Source organism: Centroberyx affinis, unplaced genomic scaffold (genome assembly GCF_046629955.1).
Source record: "Centroberyx affinis isolate AG114_WGS23_722 - 3 ecotype Tasmania unplaced genomic scaffold, CSIRO-AGI_Caff_v1 ptg003932l_1, whole genome shotgun sequence".
Classification (NCBI taxonomy): Eukaryota; Metazoa; Chordata; class Actinopteri; order Beryciformes; family Berycidae; genus Centroberyx; species Centroberyx affinis.
In genome coordinates, this window is record NW_027281762.1 from 117,883 (window position 1) to 132,500 (window position 14,618).

Sequence of the window (14,618 nt, forward strand, 5' to 3'; positions counted from 1 at the left end):
AGGAAGGCAGAGAGTGCTAAAGAGACAGGAGTACAGAAAAACTTTAAAAAGAGAGGCGGTAAAAGGATTGAGAGACACAGAGACACAGAAAGAGGATAAAATCAGCCAGACAGAAGGAAAAAGAGGGAAAGAAAGACAGAAAGAGAAATAGAGAACGAGAGAGAGACAAGTGATACTGAGAGAGAGAGAAAGAGAGAGCGAGAGAGAGTATATGTGATATGGAGACAAAATGGCTTAACCCAACATCACATAATTAGCAAAAGCAGGAGCAGTGGAGCAAGCAGGTGCCTCAGGTAGATAATAATGCCTTATCATGCCACCTAGTGGGGAAAAGAAGTTTGTATATTTGCATGCAGCCTAATAACTCATAAATGGGAATACCTATCTATCTATCTATCTATCTATCTATCTATCTATCTATCTATCTATCTATCTATCTATCGATTTTTCTTAAAGAACCTAACTAACCTAACACCTCACTAGACTTCCCTGCTGGATGCTGCTGTGCTGCTGATGGCAAACAGATGTGGAGGACAAATGGTTTGCTAAGCATGACACTGTGTGGTGTACAAACATCCAGTGACCCAGAGAAACATGTTGTGGTTAAATGAATACACCGCGCTTTTTGGAGATTGTCCCGCTGGTTAATTTACCCGTTAAGTGATGAGAACACAGGCACCAAAATCATCCATGTGTCCCCGGTAGATCATTCACTCTGGTTCTCTATGCTAATACTTTAGCATTCACTATGTTGAGTGATAGTTAGTCCATTCATTTCCTATAGATCAGAGACCAGAGACATTCAGCTGATGTGTGGATGGTCCTGCAGCACCTGCAGCCGTCAACAGCCAATCAGATTTCCACACTTCCTTAGTTCCACCCGGCAAGTGCAAAATGGATGAGACGTTGATTACAGCCATTCAAAGCTTCTCTGATCTCTTTCTTTGAAAGACTACAGGAATTAACGACTCGAAAACGATGGTTGGAGAGTGCCTGCATCCTTAGATTGGGGTTGATGGTAAGCTAGTTTTTTGTTTATTTTCAGTAAGTGCTTGCTAGGTAGCTATGTAAGCTCATTAAAACAATGTAACATTGTGAAAGGCAATACCAAAGCAGTGAAAAATTTTACCATTTGCCTGTTCAAAACTTTGTAGCTCCAGAACAAATAGACGCAATCATCTCTCACCTGCAGTTGGTCAGAAACCAAGTTGCTCACATGGTTATCAAATGGGGTCCATGGTAAAAATCTGTATATTTAAAAATTTGGGGAGCCCTGCATTAGCAAGTAAAATAAAAGCTTTTTTTGTTAGACAAAGATTGCAATGGATGTTTTTTCTTCCTCCACTGTGTACGACCAGGCGTCCCGCGGCAGCGGCTGGACGCCCTGTGACGGTAAAACTCAACCAGCGGAGAGAGAAGACTTCTGGCGTGGAAATCAATACAGGCTCACACAGGGTAGATACAGGGGGCGCACACCAACACACACACACACACGTATGTATGTACACACACGTTCCTACACACTTACAGACATACACACTCCCAGCGCGTGCCCTACACACACACAGTTGAGGGAGTGTGTCAGCCACGTGCCTCATGTCCAATAAGGCATTAAGTCTGTCAATAAGAGCCTTTCAAGACTACCAGGGGTTCTATCAACTGACACACACACACACACACACACACACACATATGAATACAGAAAATATCCTCATCCACACTCGCACTCACACATACACACAATCTAACTTCCTCACACACTTTGTCCTTTAACCAGACAACACTAGAGAGAAGCCTGAGGCCGTTCCATTTTAATCCACATCACCCACCCCTACCCTAACCCCCCCCCCACACATACACACACACCTTTTTTCTCCTCTCTTTCTTTCTATCATCTTCTTCACCTTCTCCCTCTCATTCGGTGTCTCTTTCTTTCTCTCTTTCTTGTGTTTTTCTCTCTCTCTCTCTTTGTCACTGACTCTCTCCCATGATGAAACCATTCATTCGACACACGCAATATCTCAGACGCCACTGATTGGATTTTGGTGAAATTTGGGTAAATGATGCATCTCACCACTGCGTTCCAGCATTTTACAGCAATTACACTGATTGGCCCAAGGGGGACGCTACAATTGCAGGTTAAAACAAGGTGATATCTGTGTTACTGGCTGGCCCAGGGGACGACTTCATCATTCGTGGGGGGACAAAATGTTTACTGTTGCCTTGTTTATACGGAAAACAGGGGTTGTGTGTGTGATAATGTTGGTAGGGTGTATAGAGGGCAAAATTGTGTTTGGTTGTGAGAGAGAGAAAGGATGAAGCGAGAGAGAGAGAGAGAGAGAAGTAAAGACAGAGAAAAACAGATTTATTTCAACATGCTTATAGAAGTCCATCTATGTGAAAAGCCAAAAGGCTTCATGGTATTTCACTCAGAGGTAAAATTAAAGCGTATTTCATTAAATACGCTTTGATCAACAGAGTGAACATGGAAATGAGTCCAAGTGTGTGTGTGTGTGTGTGTGTGTGTATATACCGGGTGCAGCCTAATAATACTTACACTAATACTACTTGTACTAATAACACTTCAAGGGAGGTATTACACAAATGAGAAGCTATATAAAGCCGTTCTTGTCTTCAATGAACTCAGTGAATGAGTCGTCCAGTCGGCAACCTGTCAAGCGAACAGCAGACAGATTCTGGCCTTGGATAAATGGTTTAAGCGCTGCCTGTCTTAGACAGTAAGTGAACTGGCCTACAAAGTTCAAAACCTGTGTTGTTAAGCATCCGGCCTGCTGAAGTATCCTTGAGAAAGACACTGAGGGCTGCTGTTCTGTAGCAGACCCTGACCTCTGACCTCCATGTGGAAAAAGAAAAGAGAATTTTGCTACAGGGATCAATAAATTAATAGTGAAAGGGATACTGAATTCAAAACCACATTGAATTAAAACCGTGGTACTCTTCTATAACAGTAATAATATAAAGGTGTTTTCAAATCTCAAAATCTCCTCAAATCTCTTGAATCTTGCGTAACAAAGCTACTCCAAAAAGAGTGAGGTAGCACATCCAAAATGTTAGGCAAAAAATTACTCACATTTCACTAAGCAAGCAGCTGGGCTAAGCTAGCAGGAAAGTAGCGTTGGCTAAACCTCAGCACCCAAACAACCAAACACCCAGAAGCCAATCAAGGAGCTAAGATACAGCCTACAAGCAACAAAGAAGAGATAAAGAGGTGGACTTCTCATACATACACCAGGCGGCGTGAGTCCATTTTGATTGTTGCAGTTGTGCAGTCAGTCCAAAATATTTTTATAGTGTGATTGTTGCTCATCAGCTGCAAGTACACAACCTCTACTACTGTATAAGCTAAACTAAACATTAACACAACACTCAAACATACACTCTGTAGATAATGACATTTTGAAAACATGGTTCATCTGAATACTCCAGGGGAAAAAAACAACTCACTTGGTCCTTTGATTCAAAGTTGAGTTTTTGGTAGACGAGTGCCTCGGGTTCCTCGCAGCCTGATTTTAGATTAGTGGCCTTGGTTTGAGAGTGTGTGTGTTACACGGCTGGAACAGTATGGCGACTGAAACCCACTTTAGCTATCGACATCCTCCATAGTTCTCTTCACGTTGTCATTTCGGCTGATTGCAACCTTGAGTAGAGAGAAAATCTTTAGTCTGTTTGTGTGTCTAAAATGCGTGACTGAAGACTTGACAAGTGAAGCAGCTGGGTAAGTATGCGTGTGTGTGTGTGTGTGTGTATGTGTGTGTGTGTATGCATGAATGTTTTGAGTCCCTTTTAAGCTCAGTGATTGTGTTGTCCTATTGTTAAGACCCAGAGTGGGCCAAGGAATTTCATTTATCGTGAAATGGATAGGGCTCCTAGAAGAGCCCTCTTCAGGGACAAACACACACACACACACAAATACTCTATAAATAACTAGACGGCACACTGGCCATTGTCACAGAGGAAATGCTTGATATTAGACACAAAGGAGAGGGAGGGGTAGATGGAGAGAGGAGGAGGGTAGGTAGAAAAAGGAAAAAAGGGTGAGTAAGCATTGAGGAAAGGCATGAGATGCAGAGAAAGAGAGAAATAGAGAAAAGTGAAAGCTGGAAGAGCGAGAGAGCGAGAAACACGAAGAGAGAGATGAGCAAGTGTTTAAAAGCTGGCATGAAACAGAAGCAACGGAGGGGAAGAATCTCAGGCCTCCCATGCTTGTCAGTTCACACACACACACACACACACACACACACACACACGGACTACAAATAAGCTCATGCCATGCGGTTTGTTTGAACATGCAACGGTCAAGGTTCACTGGTAGGTCAGCTGAGGCGAAGAGGACATGGAAAATAACACACACACATACACACACACACACACACACACACAAAGACACTTGTGGGCAGCTGTCAGTTGGCAGCTAAGCAGGTCTGAAGTAGAACAATGGGGGTGAAGGAGAACAGTGAAGAGTTTCATTGGGGTTAAAACAAGGTTAAGCCTTTAGGTTGTCATGTGTGATGGCCATACAGCATGGGATATGCCAGGAATCTTGCGTGTATGTGTGTGTGTGTGTGTGTGTGTGTGTGTGTGTATGTGCGTGTGTGTATGTGCACACATCCTGCATCTATGCTGCATACAGTTCTGTATACATTGTCAGGCTCTTACCATCCCTTTCCACACTATTCCTCTTGAGGAGTAGAAACAGTATGTCATTAAGGGAAGCATATTTTCTCATTATTCTATTAAAGGAAAAGTTCACCCCAAAATTAAAATCAGATTGAATTAAAACCAAGGCACTGACAACTATATTTCCCTCACTAACAATGCTGTGGTCACACGTACCCTACAGTAGCAAGCAGTCTTCCACCAGAGCGCTGTAGAGGTAATGACAGACTTTTCATTTTGGGATGAACTATTCCTTTAAGAAAAGGTGCTCTTGCAGTTTTACCATTTCCAAATGAAAATCTACAGTATGTACAAACAGTTTTCTCTTGTGTGCAGTAATAGCGAAGAGGTTAGAGAAGCAGACTTTGTCAGTTTATTGTAAAGTTGATGGGTGGTTTCCACGAGTGGTTGTAATTTGCACTCAAACACTACTTATCATAACTCAAATACATCGCTTAAATAACCTAAATCAATCACTTCACAAATGGGATACATTGAAATGTTTGAAGTGTGGTCAAATAAATCATTATCATAACCAATCATTCCTGTCATTGAACCAGTCATTCAATCACAGTAAAGTTCATACAATTCCCTATAGGCAGGTAAAGACAACAAATCAAGAATACTGATAGACTGATGAAATGAACAAAGTACTCATTTAATTGCACTCAGAGAGACAAGAACAAAGCAACCTCAACAGAGAGAACAAAGGAATGAAGTGTGGGGCAGTAGAACAGGTAATTAGTACACCTGAGTAGAGCTCGGTTAAAGGGCGCGTTTGATTTTGTTGCACTGAATGAGCAGTGGTCAGGTGACCTTAAGACCTCTAACACTGGTTGTACTGGGCAGCTCTCAAGTGTGAATGTGTGTGAAGCAGGGCATCACTAGAAAAGAGTAAAGTGCGATCAGTCGACTTTCCCTGGATAAATAAAGGTTAATATTGAAAAAAAAAAAAAACAGTGGCAAATTAGGTGAAATTGACAATGCACTGGCAAGTTTTCTTGCTTTACATTTAGGCAACAACAAAACTTTTACAGAGAGTTAACAACTACTGACTTCAGGCAAGAATGTGTTTAGATTGAGGCCAGACTTTGGTTATGGTTAAGTTCCTCATTGGTTGCCAACAAGCAGTACTACTTTGGTGTTGCCATGGACACTGATTTTATATGACTTTCTATGAAGTACCATCCTCTATTGTGAACAACCATTAATTCAGATCAGATGCCTTGATGAGGGTTAGTGTAAAGAATGACGAATCAAATATTTTACAAATATTTTTTAGTTACATTAATATTAGGTTAGGATCAACATCATTAATACATTTTTGGAACATTATCACCAGTAGTAGAATTACTGAGAGTTAAAGGATAAGGCCGGTCTTTTTTAATGCATTGCTTACCGTCAACAAATCCTATGAAAATAACAAAATCAGCGTTGATTTTGTTTTGCCAACAAGTCTCGTCCATGTAGCCGAGGCCCAATGCAGCCATGTCCCAGCAGCCATAGAACTCCATTGTATTAAAAAAACGATTAAAAACACATCAAAGAGCCATGCTGCTGCTCTGCAGCATATTTCATCATCACGATGCACCGGGCCAGCCGACTTTTTCCTCAAACAACTTAACAAGCCGGCTGTAAACACTTTGCGATCTCAGGAAAGTAGTTCCGTAGCACCGAAAATAGTCCCCGGCGTAATGAAGAGTTTGTTCCCATTTGAATTTGATTTGGTAATAACTACAACAGCCTGACTTTTAATGGTAACAGTTAGCGATTTTTAAAATTGAAACTGTCTTTGTGAGCTGTATTTCAAGGTTTTTAGTTTACAGTTGGAGCCAATGACTTCCGGGTTGACGGCTAAAAACAGTACATGGGAAGTCAGAAAGTAACGGGAGTAGAGCATTCATCAACACATTGTTGATTTTGTTATTTTCATAGGATTTGTTGACGGTAAGCAATGCATTACAAAACACCAGCCTTATCCTTTAAATAACTTTTAACACTCAGTCAGTCATTCTTCTAGCTGTCATCTCAGCAATTATTTATTAACAAAAACAAACAAAACTCCCAGTGTGTTTGTAAAGCGCCATCATAATTTTCTTCCTCCCCAAACTGCAGACTGCTTCAATGCTACAATTACTACAATGCTGTTGAGTGCAAGGATCTTTTTTTTTCCAAGGGCGACCCGTCAATCGAACAGGCAGAACAATAACACATCTCATAGCGAGTAACAGAAAGTGAGAGAGAAAGAAAAGAGAGAGAGATGAGAAAGGGAGGTGAGGTGCAGTCTTTAACACTTAATCCAACCTTTGATCATTTCCAATAGGTTCACCTGCCACGACTCTAATATCCACTTTAATATGTATGTACACACCGGGGTCACAGAAAAGGTGTGTGCATGCTGCTGAATGCACAAAAAGCCCATTAATGATGCATATGTTAAGATGTGCTATGCAAATGAGCACATTCAATCATCATTACTGCATGTTGTGGCAAGCTGATGTGGAGTCACAGAAACCTGACTTGACCCACATGGGCTTGGAATGATAGTCAAGGTAGGTTGGACTGAATTAAGTTTCGGTTGAGCTCAGATCCAAACATATTGGTGTAAAATATCTTTATTGGCAAAATAGTTATTTGCAAAAAACGAAATATTCCACTGGGTTCAGTTAAGATTTGGACAGATTTTTAGGCCCCTTGGGGAATTTTATGTATTTATTTATTTATTTGTTTGTTTGTTTATTCAGATTTTAGAATTAAAAACATTGACACTGACTTGACAGTGTTGGTTTTATTCCAAAAAATAGTTTTACAGCATGAGGTTCATTGCTTTGGCATATGAGGTTATTAGACTGATGTGGATGCAGACATCTGCTGTAAGACTGTGGCACTTTGAGTCTGTCTGGACTCAAAAGACTGGCCTTTCTAGCATTAAAACCCAGTACATGCCATGCTACTGGATCCTTTTCTACACATTTTCCCATCTCTTTCCATTAAATTTCTCACAAACACACCCTACAACTAATAAAATTGCTAAAGAAGGATGTTCGCTCTCCTTTGAAATGAAAACAGACATTAATCAATCAGACATTGTTTATCCGTGACAATATGTTCCAGGGGTTTTTGTACTCAAAGCCTCTTACATCACCAGGGCATCTTGCTGTACAATACAGCAGGGCACAGTTCAGAGTATTACCATGTAATGCTCTTTTACTGCCCCCTGCCTCCTAACACAAGGCCATATGAGATTGGTAAGAACGCACAAAGATGCACCGAAAAGAGAGAGATAGACAGAGAAAGAAAGATGGAGAAAAAGAGAGTGGAGACTAAGACAGAAAGAGAGTGAGACGGGGAGAAAAAAGAAAGATGACAAGAGAAGGCAGTGTTGCAGGCAGAGAATGTGAGCCTCTGAGAAAAGATAATGTGGATGAAATGTATGATGATAATGGAATATGTTTTAGGAAATGTTTGTTTGGAAGATTACGCGGCTATGGCTTTAAGGATCAGACCAGCCAGCTTCTCCTAATCACCTTACTACAGTATATCAGAGAGGAGAGTGAAATTGAATGTTAGATTGGATTAGGCTGCCTTGCAGTTAAAAAGTTGCAAAACGTATGCAAAAAAAAAATGTATTGGGTTCTCTGGAAAATTCCCACTTCAGTTTGGTTACTAAAAAATTCAGAAGATAAAGAACACTTAAAAAATAAGCAAACAAGTCCAAGGACGCTCTAATGGATCTGTTCTCAAGTGGGGTGCAAGGACCCCCAGGGTCCTTGAGGGGGAACCATGGAGACTCCAATAAAGCCAGGAATAGTTTAATTAATTTAATTCACTACAAGTGATAGCAGTCAGAGAATGTATAAGAATAGCTGTTCTAATTATGGGTTTCAGGCCTAGCCCTAGACTAATCTGGGTAAATTTGAAAACACAGTTTTCGTGTCAAAAGTTTTCCGTCCACAGTAGTAGTGTCTCAGTTCTTGATAGTAAGTTGATTATTAGCATTGGACGATACAATATGATCCGGTACAATATGACGACGCCATAACATGATACTGCTTTATAAATCCTCCATGAATTGGTTGAAGTGGCAGAGAGACAGACATTAGACCACTAAAAACATCCTACAAAATCCTAACATCCATACTAATTTAAGACAGGTTATGATATAATTTCAGGACCAGCAGGCAGTAGGTGCAGCAAAAGTAAAGGCACATGCCAGGAATTATTAAAAAAAAATAGATGTAAACCCTAAACATAATCTCAGAGTTTGAGCCTTTGGTGACCTGAGGATATAATCTCCCCAAAGACCACTCAATCCTCATCTTCCTCCTCCTAATCCCACGCTTCCTCATCCTCGCCCCCCTTCATCTTCAGACCCCCAGCTCCATCTTACATACACACACACAGGTTCTTCCCATTTGTCAAATCTAAAAGTAAGAATACAGTACAAGAGCTTGTTGTCCGCTCACACTCAGGTCCATCTCCCCCCCCCCCAACAAGCAGGACTTGTGTCCTTCCTTTTTTTTTTTCTTTTTCCTGACACTTCGAAATGAATGATCTTGAAATAGCCATTGCAAGAAACTCTGAAAGTTTGCTCTGGAAGAACAGCGCCTTGTCCCTCTTCTGGCACACAACATATAATAGTGGTAGAGACTACTCTACTGGTAGAGAGGCCAGTAGAGGCTGCCAGTCTTCTCGCCGTCACCGATGATCTAATTTGTTTACAGTCATCATACCGACGTCTCAAAATGAATGTGGTAATGATTTATTGATGTTAAAATGCTACACGTAGCACTTTTAAATACTGCAACTACCTGCAACTTGTACCTGAAGTGGCAAGTTTGCGAGTCCAAGGCTGCCACAAGTGCACACACACACACACACACACACACACACACACACTCCGTGGACTACCCTCATTCCCTACCCCTAACCCAAACCTCAACCCCTACTTCCACCTAACCCTAATTCTAACCCTAACTTTGAATATGTCTCCCATTTACAAAGGCAGACAAGCATAAAAAAAAATAGCTTCACTTCCTAAAAGTCATCACTTCTTATGTCCAGAACTCAAACTGCTGTATTGTAATAAGATACAAAGAAACTTTAATGATCCGCATGGGGAAATTGGTTCATTGCAGCAACAAAAGAACAGGATACAGAACAAACACAACACACACTCACACACACAGCCAATCGGTTACAGAGTGCCTCAGTTCTTCAGAGGGTTGAAGGAGGAGAGCAATAACACAAACTGACAAACAAGATGGCCGCCGAGTGCTTTCCTGATGAGAGCCTAAATTGAGTGGACGCAGGTCCCGGTTAAGCCCAGCTGTGCTTTTTGCCAGGGGAAGGTTTTAAGGGGACGGACCGAGCCGATACGCGCTGATTGAATGCCCTCCCTCCACCCCCCCACCCCCCCTTCACCCCCTTGTCATTATAACACAGCCTCTCCTTGAGAACTAAATCTACTTATGATTGTTTTTTATTTCTTTTTCATATTTTCCTTATCATTTTCTTTAATTCAAAAGGACAATCTGGACGTCGTAATCCATCACGGATTTAACGATTTCCCCATACGCCTGCCCTGCCCCGCCCCGCCCCGCCCCTCCCCTCCCACAGCAAAATAATCATAATGATTTAGGACTTGGGACCTGACTCAAGGGGGATGGAGAGGAGAGAGAGGAGAAAGAAAGAAAGAAAAAGAAAGAAAGAAAGAAAGAAAGAGAGGGGGGATAGATGCAGGGGAAGAGTGACAGGATGATAAAGAGAGAGATGAGAGAGAGAGAGAACAGAGACAAGGAGAGATGAGAGGGAGGAGGGGGGAGGGGGGAGGGACGGGTTCAAAGAAGTCTCTTATTAATCAAGACGAGGAATAAAACGACATTGTAATATTCACAAATGGTGCCCACGCTGTGCGCCCCCCCCCAACACACACACACACACACACACACACACACACACACACACACACTCCACCCCACCCCTTTGCCTTGATAGTATTAGAAAAATGAAAACTAAATCTTTAGATTAGAAAGATTGGAAAAATTGAATTACGGCGGTCACGCGGGGGCCGAGTTGGATGAGCGAGAGGCAAATCTTCATCTGGGACGGAGCAGGAGGGGGGGGGGGGGTAAGTATGATGAAAAATGAAATACAGTATATTTGAGGGATGGGGGGATGGATGGATGGGGGGATGGATGGATGGATGGATGGAGGGAGGATGAGAAGTAGGGGTCGTCACCTGTGCGGTTCGGCCAGAGTTCTTTTCAATCCCAAATCCAACAATCAGTTTAAAGTTCCACCAGACTGTCCAACATGGAGAGAAAGGGCTTTTTGAATATAGTGAAGAAGAAGATAGTTATGATAGTGATGACACCCGCCTCAGGGTGGGGCGGTGACAACATGTAAGGGGATGTAATTCTTTGCTGTTAAAAAAAAAACAGCATTTGAGATTAGATTTGCTAAAGAAATATCACTCAAAAACATGTCAGAAGGGAAAAGGTGTTTCATTTTTGCATAATTCTGCACATACAATGATGAAAGCATTTCACTGAACGGCTTCACATCAGCTTCACATGTTCATATCTTTCATCTTTCTTCAGGGCAACTAGAAAGCACATGTTTTGCCTCCAGGCTTCATCAGCTTCTCTCATCCTCGTAACACACTCATCATTTTATACATCAGTGACGGTTAACACTGATTGCAGGTAATGACAGTAATACTAATCAAATCACCGGGTGTAAATTGCTTGTTTAGCTGTATATGTTGTTGATGCTGCATGGCAAATGATATTCCAAAGGGAAATGTGTTTTCTAAGGAACAATCTTTCTGTAAGAGAAACCCAAAAGTAACTGAAAATTATTGATTACATTACAAGTTTATACAATTCATTCCCTGTTTTGTTTTCTGCTGTCTACCTGTGAGAGAATAATTTATTTTACAGCAATTTATATATAGGAGTAATAATATAGTGCCTTCTATAGTATGCCACCTTGTTTAATTTTTTAAATAAAAGTATGACCTACAGTGTATATATAAAAAAAATTGCAATAAACCAAAAAGTCTGAAGAATTTGTTTAATATTTCAACCAAGAAAGATCTCATTCCTAGACCTACACCCAAGATCTATAGATCACATGTATATCTCTTTATCAGGCCAGATACCATTGACATGAATAGGAATGTAGAGTATGTCCTCAACTCTGAGTACAAAACCTGTAGTTTATTTTGGTTCACAACACTTTGTGGACACTCGACTGTCTTTTAGAGTATTTTTCCCCGCATTTATTCGCCCACCAATTCCACGCACACCGGCTGATTTCACTGATTAGTTCCTCCTCTCCGGTTCAAGGAGGGCTAATCAGTGAAATCACCTGCTGTAATCTCTGGTTGGAACGAGTCATTCATATTCTGATTCAAAACTCTTCCAAATATTCTCCTCTACCTTTATGTACTGAATTCTGGTCCTCGAGGTTCGGTGTCCTGAAGGTTTTTGTTCCTCCCTGATGCCACACCTGGTCTGTCAGGTGTGGCTCGTTAACCATCAGGGAGGAACAAAGAACCACAGCACACCGGCCACAATATAAAGACATTTTACTTTCAACTTGAATTGAAAAATTAAACTAAGGCTGCAGTTTAATAACTGGCACAAAGACATCTATTCAGAAAGATCTGTCTCCACAATTCATTAAGTTTCCATTCATTAACTGACTTGAAAGGGAACTGGCCCCGTCCTTGACCTTACATGCCCTGTTGCTGTGAACCAACTCCTATTTCAAAAGCAAGGGCGCCCTCTAGAGGTGAAGAGGGTAGTGCAGGGGGGACAGCTTCCCCTCCACTCTCTCTGTCTACTGATAAAGAGATTGTGTCTTACAAATATATCCTGATTTGATTTGAGTGTAAGAAGATTGACCGGCAGCAGGATAGGTTATAAGCTGTGGCATTCATGAAAATTATGGAAAATTGTTGGAAAAGCTACATCATTTATTTATTAATGAGTATTTGTAATGGGTAGAAATTTAAATATTGATGTATTTTTGAGGCTGCCTGAGGATAAAAGAATGAAAGTGACTCTTTTATTCTTGATGTTGATGATGATGTTGATGTTGATGATGATAATGATGATGATGATGATGATGATGATGATGATGATGGATAAGTCTTTGGCCACAAGATGGTGCTCTATGTCAGGCTTTCAACTTTTGACATGGCTTTTCAACAAGTGACATGAGTACAGTAACACTGAGAGGGAAGCGGTAACTCCATCACCATGGCTTGGTTTAATAAGTGGTGAAGGATGGGAGGTTTCTTATGTGAGATATAAGTCAATTTTATTCCATTGTGCAAAATGTTGGACCATCTGCAGTGCATGTGGGAGGTTTTCCATTTAAATCCAGTTCAAAGTTTTCTTTCAGGCTGCCATTCTGGCTTTGTTTCCCTCAAGGTTGCTTGCATGAAAACATAGTATTTCAAATATTTTCTATTTGTTCACATTGTTTTCTAATGTCGTAGGTCTGGATAATATTCTTAGCCACTTTACATTGGCTCCCATAATTGTTTTCAATATTTGACTGGTTGGTGGCTTTGCTCCAGCTTAAATCTCAGAGCTTTGAACTTCCTGTACAGAACTATAGTTTTAGATCTAAACCTCCTTTTACTGTTCCAAAGACAAGATCAAGACAAAAGCTTTCATCATCAGGACCCATGAACCTGGGAATAACCTGTCTGAGGATCAGAGGAAAGTCTGTATTTGTGTGCTTTGTAACTTGTGTCTTTTAAGACAAAAAAAAATCTGCATAACTGTTAAGTTGTTATTGCTCTCATTATACCATAGAGGCCTTTAGTAGTATTGTTGATTTGTTTCAAGGCGACCAGCAGCTTGGTTGTCCCTTTGGCTTCAATTTGATTGTCTACCTAGCAGTCAATGAACAGCTGAATGAATTTTTAAGCTCATTTTGTTTTGAACAGAAATGTATTTTGCAATTAAATAATATTCAAGTTTATGTTCTGCTGATCAGGCCATGGAGCCAGCAGTAATGTCTGTCTGTATTTCTCACATCGTCCACCAGGTGTCCTCACAGACCATCATCATATTCTGTTGCTGACAAGAGAACATCATTTGCAAGGTCGGTTAAACTGCCCTTAAAATGCAATATCATACATAACTGATGATCTTATTCACCAGTGACAAAGTGCTTACTTTAATTTGGCAATGTAATCTGATTACTTTGTTCATTTTTCATTTAATTATCTCATTAATGTGTAGAGAATGAATTTAAACAGACCATTTATTCCAATTCACAGCCTGAAATTGTGATAGCATCATGATGGTTATCGCAGCCATTATCAGCCATGCTCTGAGTCTGTGTCAATCACATCTCCATGATCTCACTATCTGCATGCCTTTATCTGTTCAGACGCTTCCATCTAATCTGATTAGCGTATTTTCCAGAAATTTAAACAGATTACAGTTACCATTCTTTGTAATCAGATTATTATATGGAGAGAGAGAGAGAGAGAGTGAGAGAGAGAGAGAGAGAGAGAGAGAGAGAGAGAGAGAGAGAGAGAGAGAGAGAGAGAGAGAGGGAGGATTAAATGGATTAATTTCTAATATCCACCACCAGGGGCCCTCAGTGATCTGTGCCGTCTCTGTAGCTGCCAGCAAACAGCTCAGTCATGTTGTTCCTGATCAGCTGTGATCTGATGCAAAAGCTGTTTTTAGTGTTTTGTCACGCAATCCCAGCAGTGATGCTCTCAGCGGCTATTTGAAAAGCCAAAGCCGCGGTTTGCAGGAGGCGTCTGCTGCTAAAACCATCCAGCACCTGATTAATGCCTTTTGACTCCTGAGTATTGTTGACTTGCAGGCAAATGGAAGAAGAAGAAGAACAAACACATAAGCATTGAATTAAGACTGGCAGTTTTATCACTCTGTGGCTCAAAC